The 13,478-nt window shown below is 40.9% G+C and overlaps 1 long non-coding RNA gene across 1 annotated transcript; it reads left to right on the forward strand.

Annotated features, from left to right (window-relative positions):
- The first annotated feature begins 291 nt into the window (after nucleotides 1–291).
- On the forward strand, nucleotides 292–6,996 carry LOC104693598. Its single transcript, XR_752572.3, has 3 exons — nucleotides 292–581; nucleotides 847–963; nucleotides 6,752–6,996. It is a non-coding gene; the product is annotated as an uncharacterized LOC104693598 (long non-coding RNA).
- The last annotated feature ends 6,482 nt before the right edge of the window (nucleotides 6,997–13,478 follow it).

Genomic DNA, 13,478 nt, shown 5'->3' on the forward strand with positions numbered 1-13,478 from the left:
GGCTGGGTCAGATCAGTTGTCAGCCCTGTCACCTGTTGGTTCCTCTGTCAGGATCTCAGGAACATTTCTCCTCAGAGTGTTTAACTTTGGGATGGATGAGTCAGGCTGGTCTCAGCATCCTTCCACCCCAAAGTGATCCCCATCTCCATCCCTTGGCAAACGGAATTGTCTGAGCTGTGTTTACCCCATTTAGGCAGAGTTCACAAGAGGAAATTTCTGTAGAGATAAGCTCAGTGTTTTAAGGAGAGAGTCCTCCTGGAAGTGCAGTCACATGCAGTCATCCACCAACACTCTCCTGCCATGGTAAAGATCTATAAAAGCTGAAGCAAATGTTGATTTACAGACTAAAAATTCTCCCACCTAAAAGCCTGTGTCTTTCCGTTACAAAAAAAGGGAATTGAGGATGTTCTTACATGGATTTTTTAACTTCAGAGTCACTCCTGATTTTTTTGTTTGTTCCCTTTCCTGGGAATTTTTGCACACGTAGCAGTTTTTCAAATGGAAGGTGGAGGGGGAACCTTGATCAGATGCTTCTTCGAAAGACTTTTCACAGCAATTCATCTGTCAAGTGTGGAAGACAGGTGAGTGAGGAAATTGCTTATATTTTATGAAAGGTTTCTTATTTTAAAGGAGAAAAAGGCAGTTATGAGTCACCTCCAGTGCAGACAATTATCTTTCATGGAGACTGGGCAGCAGTTTTGCAACCTTTCCCATCATGTGTGTCCCTAAAATGTTCCCAGAGACTCCAGCTGGGTCAAATTAAGCACACTGAGCTTCATAAAAATTTGAAGCTCATATGTCAATAACCTTTTGTGTCCTCTGACTCCAAACTTTTTCTATTGGCAGACTATAATCTGAAGCCTGCCTGGCTGCATAGCAATTGTATTATCTGGTTGAATTTCCTGGCCACACTGGAATGAAGTAATTTGCACCTGAGTGGGGACATCCCCACCAACTGCCCAGGTAATTCCATCTGCAGTCTCAGCAGAAGGGCTGAAGAGACAAAAAGACTGTGCCAAGAGCTGTTTCCTGTGTCTGGAGAGGACCACAGTGGTGCTGCAGGCAGGAGCTGTCCATATCACCAGTGTCTGGTCCATGCCTTTTCTGTTCCATAGCTGGAAATTCTTTTTTTTTTTTTCCTTTTGTGCACCTTCCACCCAGTATCAGAAAAAAGCACTTGGATGCTGCGTCTCCATTTAAGGCTTTGATGTTTGTTTAGAAGCTTGAAAGAGGGAGGAAAAACAGAAAAACAAAAGACCTTATAAATCTTTAGAAATCACTAAGTTTTGGGCTTTTTTCTTTTGCTACAAAGAAGAACATCTATAATGTAACAGTTAAAAAATGCCTTTAAAGCTTTATGCTTTTGCCTAAGTTGAATAAAACAAAGCCACAGAATATCTTTAAAAGGCTCTAAAGAAGGAAGCAGTCTTGTGTCACTCCGTGATAAACTATCTACTTAAAAGCTTAAAAGGAAATAGCCTGAAACCCGTGGAAGCACTTCGGTGTGAAAAAAGGGGGCTGAATGTTCAGAATTAGTCTCACATTGTGAGCAAACTCCCCAGGAGCTCACTTTGGTCCACCCTTCATGTGAAACCAAGGGTGTCCCGAAAAGAAAAGGTGTGAGGTTTTTTTTACTTTAGGTGAACAGTTTATTATGGGTTGGTAGAAAAGGTTTGCCCTTAAGCCCTGTATGCACGAGTAGGACTGCATGAAATACAAGCCAAAATGGCTAATTGGAAAGAAAATGCAGATGTTTTATTCAGTTGTAAATGCTGGCCCTGCTGCCTGGAGGAGCCACTGACAGGAGGATTTCATTCTTTTGTGACTACAAAGCAGAGGTGGAGAGAGCAGGCACTGACAGGGGTCGGGAAATAAAGGAGAGGATGTGCACAAAATGTATTCCAGTGCCAATTCCAACATTTCACCATCTCAAGCTGGAAGTTGCATGACAATGGAGAGCAAGAAACCTTTCAGCAGCAGAGAAATAGGTGCTCCCTCCAAAACCCCTGCCTGCCCACACACAGACTTTGCTGTGCTTGATGAGACACATTTCTCCAGTCTGATCCCACTTCATGGCTCATTATGGCTCTCTGTAACCTGCTCATATCTTCTTTTGAGGCTAGAAAACAAAGCAGGGCAGCTTTAATATCACAAGATGGGTTGGGTTGGAAGGGATCTTAGAGGTCACCTCATTCCACCCCCTTCCATGGGCAGGGACACCTTCCTCTATCCCAAGATGCTCCAAGCCCCACCCAACCAGGCCTTGAACAATTTCAGGGATGATCTTGGAGGTCTTTTCCAACCTCAGTGGTTTTATGATTCTGATTTGTTCAAAACTGCTGATGGATTAAGTTTTAGCCAGCAGATTCCCTGACAGATCGAATCCCAACAGCCCTGCACAGCTGGCACAAAGCCATTAAAGAGCAAAAACCCGACACAAACTCTCTGTTGGATGATATGGCTTATTTAACACAAAGGCACTTCGATCCCAATCTGTATTTGTACGCAGGGAGATTTGGAAGTGCAACAGATTCCATATTAATCACGGAACTCCAGCTTGTCTTCCTGCATAAAAAACAAACAAACACCAAAACACCCAACAAAGGGACTAAACAGAATCCTCTCATGTCCTACAAGACAAATGACACGCTGCCTCTACCTGGTGCTGGCTGGCAGCTCCTTGGGCACCTCGGGAGCACGTTCCCAAACAACAGCAGCTGGGCCAGGCTCGTTGGGATCCCATTCCCGAACAACAGCAGCCGTGCGGGGCTGCCCAGTGCTGGGTTGCCCCAGTTGCAGAATGTGATTGATGCCCACTCAACTTGGTGGAAGCAACTTACTCACTAATTAGTTCCTCCTTTCAGCACATTTAGCCCAGACTGGCAGGACGAGCTTCCTGGGAATAAGTTCCAACGGATTGTCTACAATTATTCATCACTCAGCATTGATGGAAGGAGCTTTTCTTTCTGGCAGTGCCCTCCCACCTAAGGCTGGATGCTGAGTCTTCTTCAATTTCTCTTTGCTGAGACACTCACAATTAATATATTGTTATTTGTGTTTTCCATGCATTATTTATTAAATCACAGATAAACTCGAGGCTCCACGAGCCTGTCAGGGGAACTTATTTTGCCAAGGGTTGCATGGAATCCCAGAACGGTTTGGGTTGGAAGGGACCTTAAAATTAATTTCATTCCACTCCATGCCACAGGCAGGGACACCTTCTAATATCCCAAGTTGCTCCAAGTCCCATCCAACCTGGCCTAGGACACTTCCAGGGATAAGGCAGCCACCATCTTCCCAGGCAAAGCAAAAATAAATGGAAGAGTCATTTGTCTCTGCCACATCCCAGTCTCCAGACTGGAAGGATCAGATCAGACTGACACAGTCATCTGTCATGTGAATGCACCTGTGCTGAAAAAAATAACCTCAGCTGATGATAATGAGACAGAAAATCAGAAGGATTAGCACATGTGGGCTGCTCCGGGAGTGCAAGGTGAGCAGAGTTGGTTCAAAGCCAAAAAATTACAGGAGTGATTTTGATAAAAGACCAGTTGTGGCACAAAGTTGGAATGAGACAACAGAACAGATGAGGAGTCAGAACTTTCCTGCACAAAATGGGAGATGGTGAGCACACCCTGATGGGACAGGTACAGGGGACTCCCTTGTGCAAGGGACATGGAAGGAGGAGCACAGACAGACAAAATTGTCCATTGTAAACAACAAACCAAAATTAGAATTTTTCAATTCTGTCATTTCAAAAGATATGCCTAGTTCTTCATTATTAACTTCTGTCCAATTGTTTAATTACCTCTTAATTGTCAGAAGGCATGCCTTGGTTGGCAGTCAGAATTAAACATGGGTTTGGCACTTTCAGAGTGCAAGGTTATATATGAAGTACCAATAAAGCCCTGAAAGACAGCTAAATAATATTAATTATGTCTTTCTTAAAAGAGAACAACTGAACACATTTTTTTCTTGTTTTGATGGTTTTACCATCTGAGTATTTTGACTCTTATTTTCAGAGGAGCATGAATACAAAATTAGCATCTGCTTTCAGAGCTGCCTTAGGTTTATTGAAAATGCTCATTTATTCAAACCTGGTGACAAGTGGTGATGACTAAATTAATAGGCAACTTGGCAAGGGGGATATTTGATAAACTGCTTGGAGAAGTGTTAAATACCTTTCTCCAGCTATGGAGGAAACTTTAACTGAATACATATCTTAAAAAAAAAGTGATTAAATAGAAGAGTATCTAAAGCTTTTGCACATAATGATTGAACACAGGAATTTTCTGAGGGAACAATGGCCTCATATATGCTGTCATTAGTAAAACATGGTATATAAAATAAAAATACTGGTCCACTAATAACAACCCTTTAGGAAAAATTTATGAACAATAAAGTAACTGTTTAGCCTGAAAGATTTAGAAGGAAATACTTGTAAAGCAATAACAGTTTCCTACCTTTCCTGTCAAACTTAATAACTCTATCAGATACTAATTATTCTAAAATAGTTGTAAATAAAACCATTAGAATTTTATTTAATAGAACTAGAATGTCTTTGCATAAATCAGTTTATTTCCCCAGGTAAAGTGTCCTGATGTTTTTAAGTGGGAGTTCATTCCTTCAGCTTCAAGATAATGAAAGGCTAAAATTCAAAAGAAAAGCCAGGTATGAATGAAGCATAAAAATGTGTGTTAAATGTTCATGTGGGGAAATTATTTTGTTTGGTATCAGGATGTGATATTACTAAGGGACAGGATTTGATGCTATTGGGAAAAATTTCCTCACAGAAAGGCTGATCAGGCACTGAGACAGGCAGCAGTGGAGTCCCCATCCCTGGAAGTGTCCAAAAAACAACTGGATGTGGAACTCCATGATTTGGTTTAGTGACATGGTGGGATTCAGTGGAAGGTTGGACTTGATGATCCTGGAGGTCTTTTCCAACCTTAATGATTCCATGATTCTATGGAAAGGTCGTATTGGAGTTTATACAGAATTTTCTAAAGAAAACCAACAAAACCCAACCAAATAAACAAAATCCCAACCACCACCACCATCCCCTCCCACCCCTTTAAAAAAAAAAAGACACGAAATTTTGCATTTTAATTTTGAGGCAGAACCTGTTGGGTTTCAGAGGGGACTTTCCCCAGGCCAGGACAGAGGCTGATTTCTGCCCTCGATCTCAGCTTGAGGGCAGAGACCTGAGGAATCTGCCCAGGGAAGGTGGAAAACCCTGCACATGTTGGATGTCACAAACCATGGCTTCCAAAGGATCCATCCCAGAAAATACTGAAAGGTTCCAAAGAAACTGGAAAAAATAAATCTCGCTTTCAGTCTTCACAAGACCAAAATCACTTTTCAAAATAAATTTTCAGCTCTTCAGTTTGTCTAATCTGCTCAAGACATCACAGCTCTTCTTTCCTTCCCACACTTCTGATGAGGATACATCCCAGCTGGATCTATGGTAGATGGAAAAGGGAGTAAGAGCAAATCCAACATGGCAAAAGTGAAGAGGAGAATTAATTTGCCATAGTTCTCCACCAGAAGAGGTTTGGAATTGTGAGCACTCAAATATTTTTGAAGGTGGTGATAAGGTCCTGGCACAGGGTGCCCAGAGAAGCTGTGGCTGCCCCATCCCTGGGAGTGTCCAAGGCCAGGCTGGACAGAGCTTGGAACAACCTGGGCTAGTGGAAGGTGTCCCTGCCCACGGCAGGGGATGGCACTGGATGATCTCTACATTCCCTTCCAACCCAAACCATTCCGAAATTCTATGATTCCATGATTTTTACAGCATGTTCAGATGATCAGTTCACTACCAGTACTTTTACAGCTGTAAACCCAGGATTTTCCAAGGCTCACAACTGCTCCTGTGGTTTCCTATACTAAATGCCTTAAATCTGCAGCAGAAAATGAACCTTTTAGGCAGTGAAGGAAAAGATTAGAACCTGTCCCAGTTTTGGGCAGACATGCATATCATTTACCCTATTTTGCTGTGTTAGTCCATTAAAGTTTATGACCCTCCAAGTTTTATTTTTTTCAGAGCCCCAGTTAAAGGGCTGGGATGTTCTGGCGGTTTGATCCAGAAAATAGACAGACTTTGCTGCTGACAGCTAGCAAATGATCCACCAGATGCTTGGATCTGCAGCTCCGGAGCCCAGCCAGGGGCTTAACGTGAAGAATTAAAATCTCTCTCCTTCAGCAGCACCGAAACGCCTCATTAGTGCTGTAAAGGAAGAACTGAGGGTGCAGCACTGCTGTAAATAGGATTCTACGTCTCTCGCTAGCACAAGTCGTTAATAGCCTTGGGAAGGAAGGAATTTCCAGGCTGATGGATACGGGCTTTATGTCCACACGACTTGGGCATGTGGGTTGTTTGGCAGTGTTCTCCCTGCTCTTCATCTGGCCTCATGTACTTCTCAACTCCCTACCTAAGCCAAAAAAAAACCACCTTTGAAAAGTTCATCGATTCCTGGCTTAAAAAAATAACAAGGCTCTCGAAGAGAACAAAATCAGCAGTTCCCATGGTTATATTTTGCTTCACTTACCTACGCAACACTTCTGTTCTGCTGGTATTTGTCCCCAAATGGCACAACTTTTCAGATTTCCTCCCCCAAACCTTAGGCTAAAATTGCCTTGACAAATACTTAGCTCAAATTTCAGGAAGACTATTATCTTTTGAAAAGAAAGTCTTAATTCTCAGTGAAATTGCCATCTTTGGGTCCCTAACAGAGCCATTTCTCCCTTTCAGAGAGAACCGTGGTGGATCACAGAACATCCTGAGCTGGAAAGGACCCCCAAGGATCACCAGCTCCATGGAGAGCTTGACTTTAATACCAATGCTTCCACATTTTTTCATATCCTCCATCAGGGCACTCCTTTCCAAGGACAATTACAACAATAATTTCTACTTGCTTATTTAATTGGAGGTAATAACTTTTAATATATCCTAGCTGAAAAGTAGTATTCTGAGTTTATTTGCCAGAGCACTGTTTAAGTCCTCCCCAAGTGTGTATTTTTATGCATGATATGTACTTCTCATCTACAAAAAGGTGTAGCTACTACAACTTAGATCATTATATAAGATGATGTTGCCTATGCTAAAGAAAGACCTTGTTTTTCCAAGTTTTCTCCTTCAAAGCTGTCTGAAAGGAATAAAAAAATCCCAAAGATGTATTTAAAATCTTCTCACATCAGATTTTTCACTTCACTGTGAATTTGAGCGCAATGTGGAATGAGAAAGTAAACAATGTGGTTTTTATCTCCAAGCATTGAGCTCCAATTAAACATCATAAATTAAGCCTGTTGCACTCAAAGCTGACTAAATCAGGAAGAAAATGGATACAGTTGTGGAAGTCTTAAATAAGTTTATATTATGCCACCAAGATCCTTTTCTGTGGGAGGAATTGTCTCAGCCTTGTGAATCTAAAGTGTAACGTGGACTTTCGTTGTTAATTATTACAATCCACAGATATTTGGGATGTTGCTTTGTTTATGAAGTCTCTTATTAGGCAAAAGATTAACGAAGATGTGACCCACTGCAAGCTCCTTGGGAAAATCTCAGTTTAAGCACTTTAAGTTTGATAATCTAATTTCCTGTATCAACAGAAAAATTTCAGGAATGTGTCCATCAGCTGTTCTATGGGCTGAGTGCCAATAAAAAATCAAATCCCAGGAGAAAAGGCTTCAATCAGCAAATGCACATGTCCTGTGCTGAATTATGATATTCCAGTGGCTTTTCAGTTTCATTCATTCCCATTCAAATTTGAAGTATTAATATTAATTCCGGTCTTACCTAAAGTCAGGGGGAGCTTGGCCAGGCTAACAGTGGAGCTGAGATAATGAAGGACCTTGGGATTTCACCTGTACTGCAAGATTCCATGGATCTCTGAAAGGACAAATCCCCTACTCAGCTCTTTCTGAGCCGGGATTATGAGGTTTGGCCCATGTTAATGTCAAAGCCCAAGTTTGAGTCTGGAGAAATCCAGGAAGATGAAAGCAGAGACTGAAGTATTTTCCACCGGACTTCAGTGAACCTGGGACAGTGAGATAAGATCTCATTTTATGTGTATTCACATATTATTGCCTTCCCAGATCTAACAGAACACCTGACTATAGGAAAACTTCAGGCTCTTTATTCCCAAAGGCATTTTTTTTTTCTATTTTATCAACCTCATTACCATGGAAAGTCAGTGAATATAAAGACATTTTTCATGTGGCAGAAAGACAAAAATTGCTTAATTTTTTATATTTATCAGCAAATATTGAAACCTGCATATCAGGGATTATTATTACCAATTTATATCACTGTAAATTTGTTGACCGAGAAGCACCTCCGCCAGCTTTCAACAGGGCAATGAGTAGAGAGTGGGACATGGACATCTTCTGATTTATTTTTCTTTCATATTCAACTATTCCATGCATGATTTGCATCACCATTTCCAAGGCTATCAGAAGATAAAACAAACAAGAAAAGTCAGCTGCAAGAGCTGATAATCTATATGCAGTACAATCAAAGCCCCTTTGTATGAAGGCCTCTCCAGAAAGCCTGAATTCCAAGAAGATTGCTTGAAAGGCAGGGAAGTAAAACAACTGCTGTGCAAGGCAGCTGAAGAGGAACCTGCTGGAGCAGTGACTGAGAGAAGCAAAACAGCCCCACAGACCAGATTAAGGCAGAGTTAAATAAACCACTCACACAGCCTCATGCTGGACCTGCAAGGCTCTGCCTGGAAGGTGCAGCTGAACTAAACCCAGAGGTAGATCCGGCTCCGTCTCTGCCAATAACCAGTGGTAGATGGGTTGGAATGTCAGAACTAATTAAGTGGATAGTGATTCTTCCCTCTGATAATTTCATTACTCCACGTGCAGTGTTCCACTCATTGTAGGTTTAGGACTTCCTGCATCAGTTCTGCTTTTCCGTGTTTTAATTCTGTCACTTTGTCCTGTTTCTCTTTCAAAGAAAGACTCTTTCAGTCTAAAACTTCATTAAATCCAGTGTGAAGATTCACCTCTTTTGCTTTATTTCAAAGCTGCTATTTTCTAGTTTCTTCTGAAGTCCCCTAGATCTGGCGAGAGATGACCCGGAGAGCTGCTCCCAATGGATCCTGGACTCTGGGAGTGATGGATCTGCTGGGACAGCCCTGAGAGGGACCTGGGCAAGGTGATTGTTCCGTGGGAGTCCTGGTTTTGGAGCCCCAACTCCACTGTGCATCCTGAGCTGCATTGGATGGATGGGGCTATAATGCACTGATGGTCCCTGGGCCAGGCCTTAGGCTGGAATTTGGGCTCACCCTCCTGCTGTTCCCTCCTGAAGCCCCTCAGGGACCCCATTCCAGGTCCCTCCCAACCCAAACCATCCTGTGGTTCTGTGAACACCTCTCTGTGTTCAGAGAACTCCCTGGGATGTCTTGGAGAAGAGATCAGAAATCCAGGCACAGCATTCCCAAGGAGCTGGGTTCCTCTTGGGTTTTTAAGTAGCCTAATGATGTTTTGATCCTCACTCTTCTACAAATTATTCTCAATATTTCAATTCTTTTTTCTGACAGTGACTGAGCACTGAGCTGATACTTTTCTCAGAATTATCCAGTATAACCTAAGATCTCATTCCAGAGTACCAACAGTAAGATTTCAGTCCTTCATTAGGACTAATCAAATTAAACTCTCTCTCTCAATGTGTTTTATTTTACTTTTTCTTACAATGAATCTCACCTGCAGCTGAACGATCCTGTCATTCCCTCAGCAATTCCTGCTGCAATCCTTATCCTGCTTTTAACTCCCCACTTTCTCCGTGTAATGTGTAAATTCTATTGCGCTCAAATAAATTGCCAAACATCCCAATTGCATAAAAATGTATCAGAAATTTAACAGGTGAAATATGAAGGGCCAAGTTTGACTCGGGTTTCAGAGAGCAATTCTACATAGATACAGAATGTTTCCTGCTTTCCTATTTTTCTCCAAGAAAATAGAAGTTTTATTTAAAATTTGGACATAATGTAATTATCAGATATTTAATAATAATTTGTTCCTTCTACAAGGAGAACAGCAATCTTTCATAGCAGTTTTATGAATTAACAAGCATTTAAGAGAGTGTAAAAAAACTGAATTTGAAAACAAGTTGTATTGACAGCTCCTAAAATAACAGTTACTCATGGAGAACCATTTCAAATCAGTTTCTAATGGCACAATTCAGCTCCAGGTTTGGTATATGCTGAAAGCTGCACTTCTCTAAGACAAATATATTTTATCCACTGATGGGGAACAGTTTTGATAGAAAAGTGATTCCAGTTTGCAGGTCCCAATATCTGTAGAATTAGAGAAATGTGCTTGCCTAGAAAAAGACAAAGAAAACAAGTGCATGGCCGTATCAGCATAAATGTGGGTTTAAGGCTGCAAAGATGATTATCTCAATTTTCTTTGGAATTGTATTTATTTGTTTATATTAAATGGCAGTCGCTTGGATCTGACAGTATCTGGAGATGCAATCTAGTAATGGAAAATTAAAATGTGCAGTTTCAGCTACGGGGGCTTATCTTCAATAATGGAACTATCCAAGCAAAACTTGCCTTTATTGAGAGTTTCACCAGCAGATGGTCTCTGTCCAAAATGGAAACCCACTGAAGGAAGAACATTTTTTGCCATTAATCAGCACAAAACTTTCTATTTTTATGCCCCACCTTCAAGTCTCATTAAATTTCTGGAAGTCCTTTTTCCTATCCATTCACCACAAAAAGACAAGGAATATCCAGCAGACATTTTCATTAGTGCTTGACAATATTTTATGCCAATTTCTTTATGCTCTTTGCTTGACTATTAAGCAACAGCACAGATTATACATAGATTAAAGAAATCAGGTTTAATTAGACTGCTGATTAAAGCAAATATTTTCCTGTGCCTTAATAAACAGGGCCATTAACACACAACTTTCTGCTTGAAGGTGATGACTTGGTTTCAGTCACGGTGTGTTTGGAATAAAGTGTGATTGGGATTTGGGAAAGGACAATGGTTTCCTGAGAAAGTGAGAGGAAAATTTCTTCATGTCTAAAATGCCAAGATATGAAGTCAATTCACCAAGGTTTGAAAGAAAAACAAGCAGAATACTGAGAAATACTCAAATGACATTGGCATTTTTCCCCCTGAATCTTTTTTTTTTTTTTTTAAGTGTTATAATAAACAACATTCATGCTGATAAACTCCTGCAGGCTTGTTCATAGTGAGCATTGGAATAAACCCTGCTCCTGCTTCCATCCCATCCGTATTAAATGGGAACAGAGGAGCACAGACAGACAACAATCACACCCACACATCCATGTTAAATTTCAGGTTATTCTCATTCCCAAAGGAGCAGCACCAGGCCAAATAAAAATCTTTCATGTGCCATTTACTGGTGTTTTTCTCAGAAAAACAGCATTTATTTACATGAACCTAATTTACTGTAGATGGAAAATTCGGTAGCAGCACTGGAGGCTAAACAGAGACGTGAGGCTGGTAATAAAACTTGGAGTAAAATTCTGTAATTAAAGCTCCACTGAGAACATGAAACAATCCGTGCATCCATCTCCATGTATATGATTACATATGTCCAGTGTTACCTCATAGACATATGAGCCACCAAAATGAAATATCAGTGCTGCCTCGCTGAGTGAGGGAGAGAATTAAACCTTCATAGCTGGATTTGCCAGAGAAGCATTGAAATCAATCTCTTTAAAAGACATTTTAAGGACATAAACAAGTGTTGTATATACCCGCAGCAAAATTAAATGTAAAAATGTATTGCCTCTGAGGCAGAACAAAATAGTTGCTTGCAGTGAACAATATTGCACAGTCGCAGCATGGGCTTGGAATTCTATTTCAGGGAAGAAGGTCTGAAAAAGAAAAACACATTAATAATAAGCTTCTGCCTGTGATAATGGAAGTTTCAAAATCCTTGATTTTAGTGTGCCATGTAAGTGAGGAAAATTTTTACGGGCTTTTTTTTCCCCCCTTTTCCTTTTCTTCTTTTAGTTCACTTAGTGCACAGCACCAAAAAAGGATAGGAGCTTGTTTCTTGGGAAGTGTTTCTCTCTCCCTCTCTTCTCCTTTTCCTCCATGAGCTGATTCCTTACATGCACCAGGCAATACATAACTCCACTGAACCAAATAGAGGAGCAGCAATTCTTTCTAACGATTCCCACATGGACAATAGGAATCTGTGTCAGATGGAAGCATTATAAACAATATGACAGCACAGAACCACAGCAGATTTCCATAAAACCTGGTGATCATTTGCCTTTTATTTTATATTTGCTAAGCATGCCCACTGTAACTCTTCCCTCATGCACTGCCGGTGAGTGATTCCTACACTGGTAGAAGGAATTTCCTCCCTCAGACTGAATTGTTAGCACTTGGATGAACTCAAATGTAGCTGAATTATTTGGGAACAAACGCAGATCTTACAGGCCCCAAATATTCAGTCATCTTGCAACAGGCCATGGCAAACAGTCAAATGAGAATTCTTCCCATTTCTCTCAACAGGACAAGAGGAAACGGCCTCAAGTTACACCAGGGGAGGCTCAGGTTGGACACCAGGAGGAATTTCTTCATGGAAAGGTTTGTCAAACATTGGAAGGGGCTGCCCAGTGAGGTGTTGGAATCCCCATCCCTGGAGGTGTCCAAGGAAGGCCTGGAGGTGGCACTCAGTGCTCTGGGCTGGTGACAAGGTGGGGATCGGGCACAGCTTGGACTCCACGGGCTGGGAGGGCTTTCCCAAACTCAGTGATCCTCGGATATTACTCTACATTTCTAGGATTCTTTATTGTACCACCAGGATGGATGGATTGAGTAAAGTATTGATTTTGCTCATTTCCTAATGGTAGCTCTTCTGGTGTGCAAGATAATGAAGGGAAGGAATTGGAATATGCAGAAGAAGAGCTAAATGTACATAATCATCCTGGAACTTCCCACTGTGACAGATTATCCCGATGCTCTGGAGCAGATGTACTATATTTACTTTAATATCTCCAGAACAGCATGGATACAGCGTTGTACATTCTGCGGTCCCCATAGGAAATCATTATAATTTTCCTTAATTTTTTCACTTTTTAAATCTTGGAAAACTCTCACTTTTATATCCACTTCTCCAGCACATCACTTCCTTAGTTTTTTAGAGCCACTGTAACTCCTTGAGAAGTGTCATATTCAGTGTTCTTCCACTGATGAGAACTTGAATTTTGATTTTAATGGAGACTTCTCTGGTGGATGCAACAAGAATAATAATTACTGTGTGACTAAGCTTGCTTTCCTCCCAGACAAAAATAAATTTCCAAGGTCTTAATTTACACTGCATTTTGTTTGTTCATTTATTTATTTATTTTTTTTTTTTTTACAACTTGTCTTTTCCATAAGTTTGAGTCTTATTTTTTTAATTTGGGTGGATTAAATGCTTTTAATCCACACACACACTCCTTCTTCATGCTGTACATATTTCCCTCAGAAATACTAAT

This window comes from Corvus cornix, chromosome 8 (genome assembly GCF_000738735.6).
Source record: "Corvus cornix cornix isolate S_Up_H32 chromosome 8, ASM73873v5, whole genome shotgun sequence".
In the NCBI taxonomy this organism is placed as follows: Eukaryota; Metazoa; Chordata; class Aves; order Passeriformes; family Corvidae; genus Corvus; species Corvus cornix.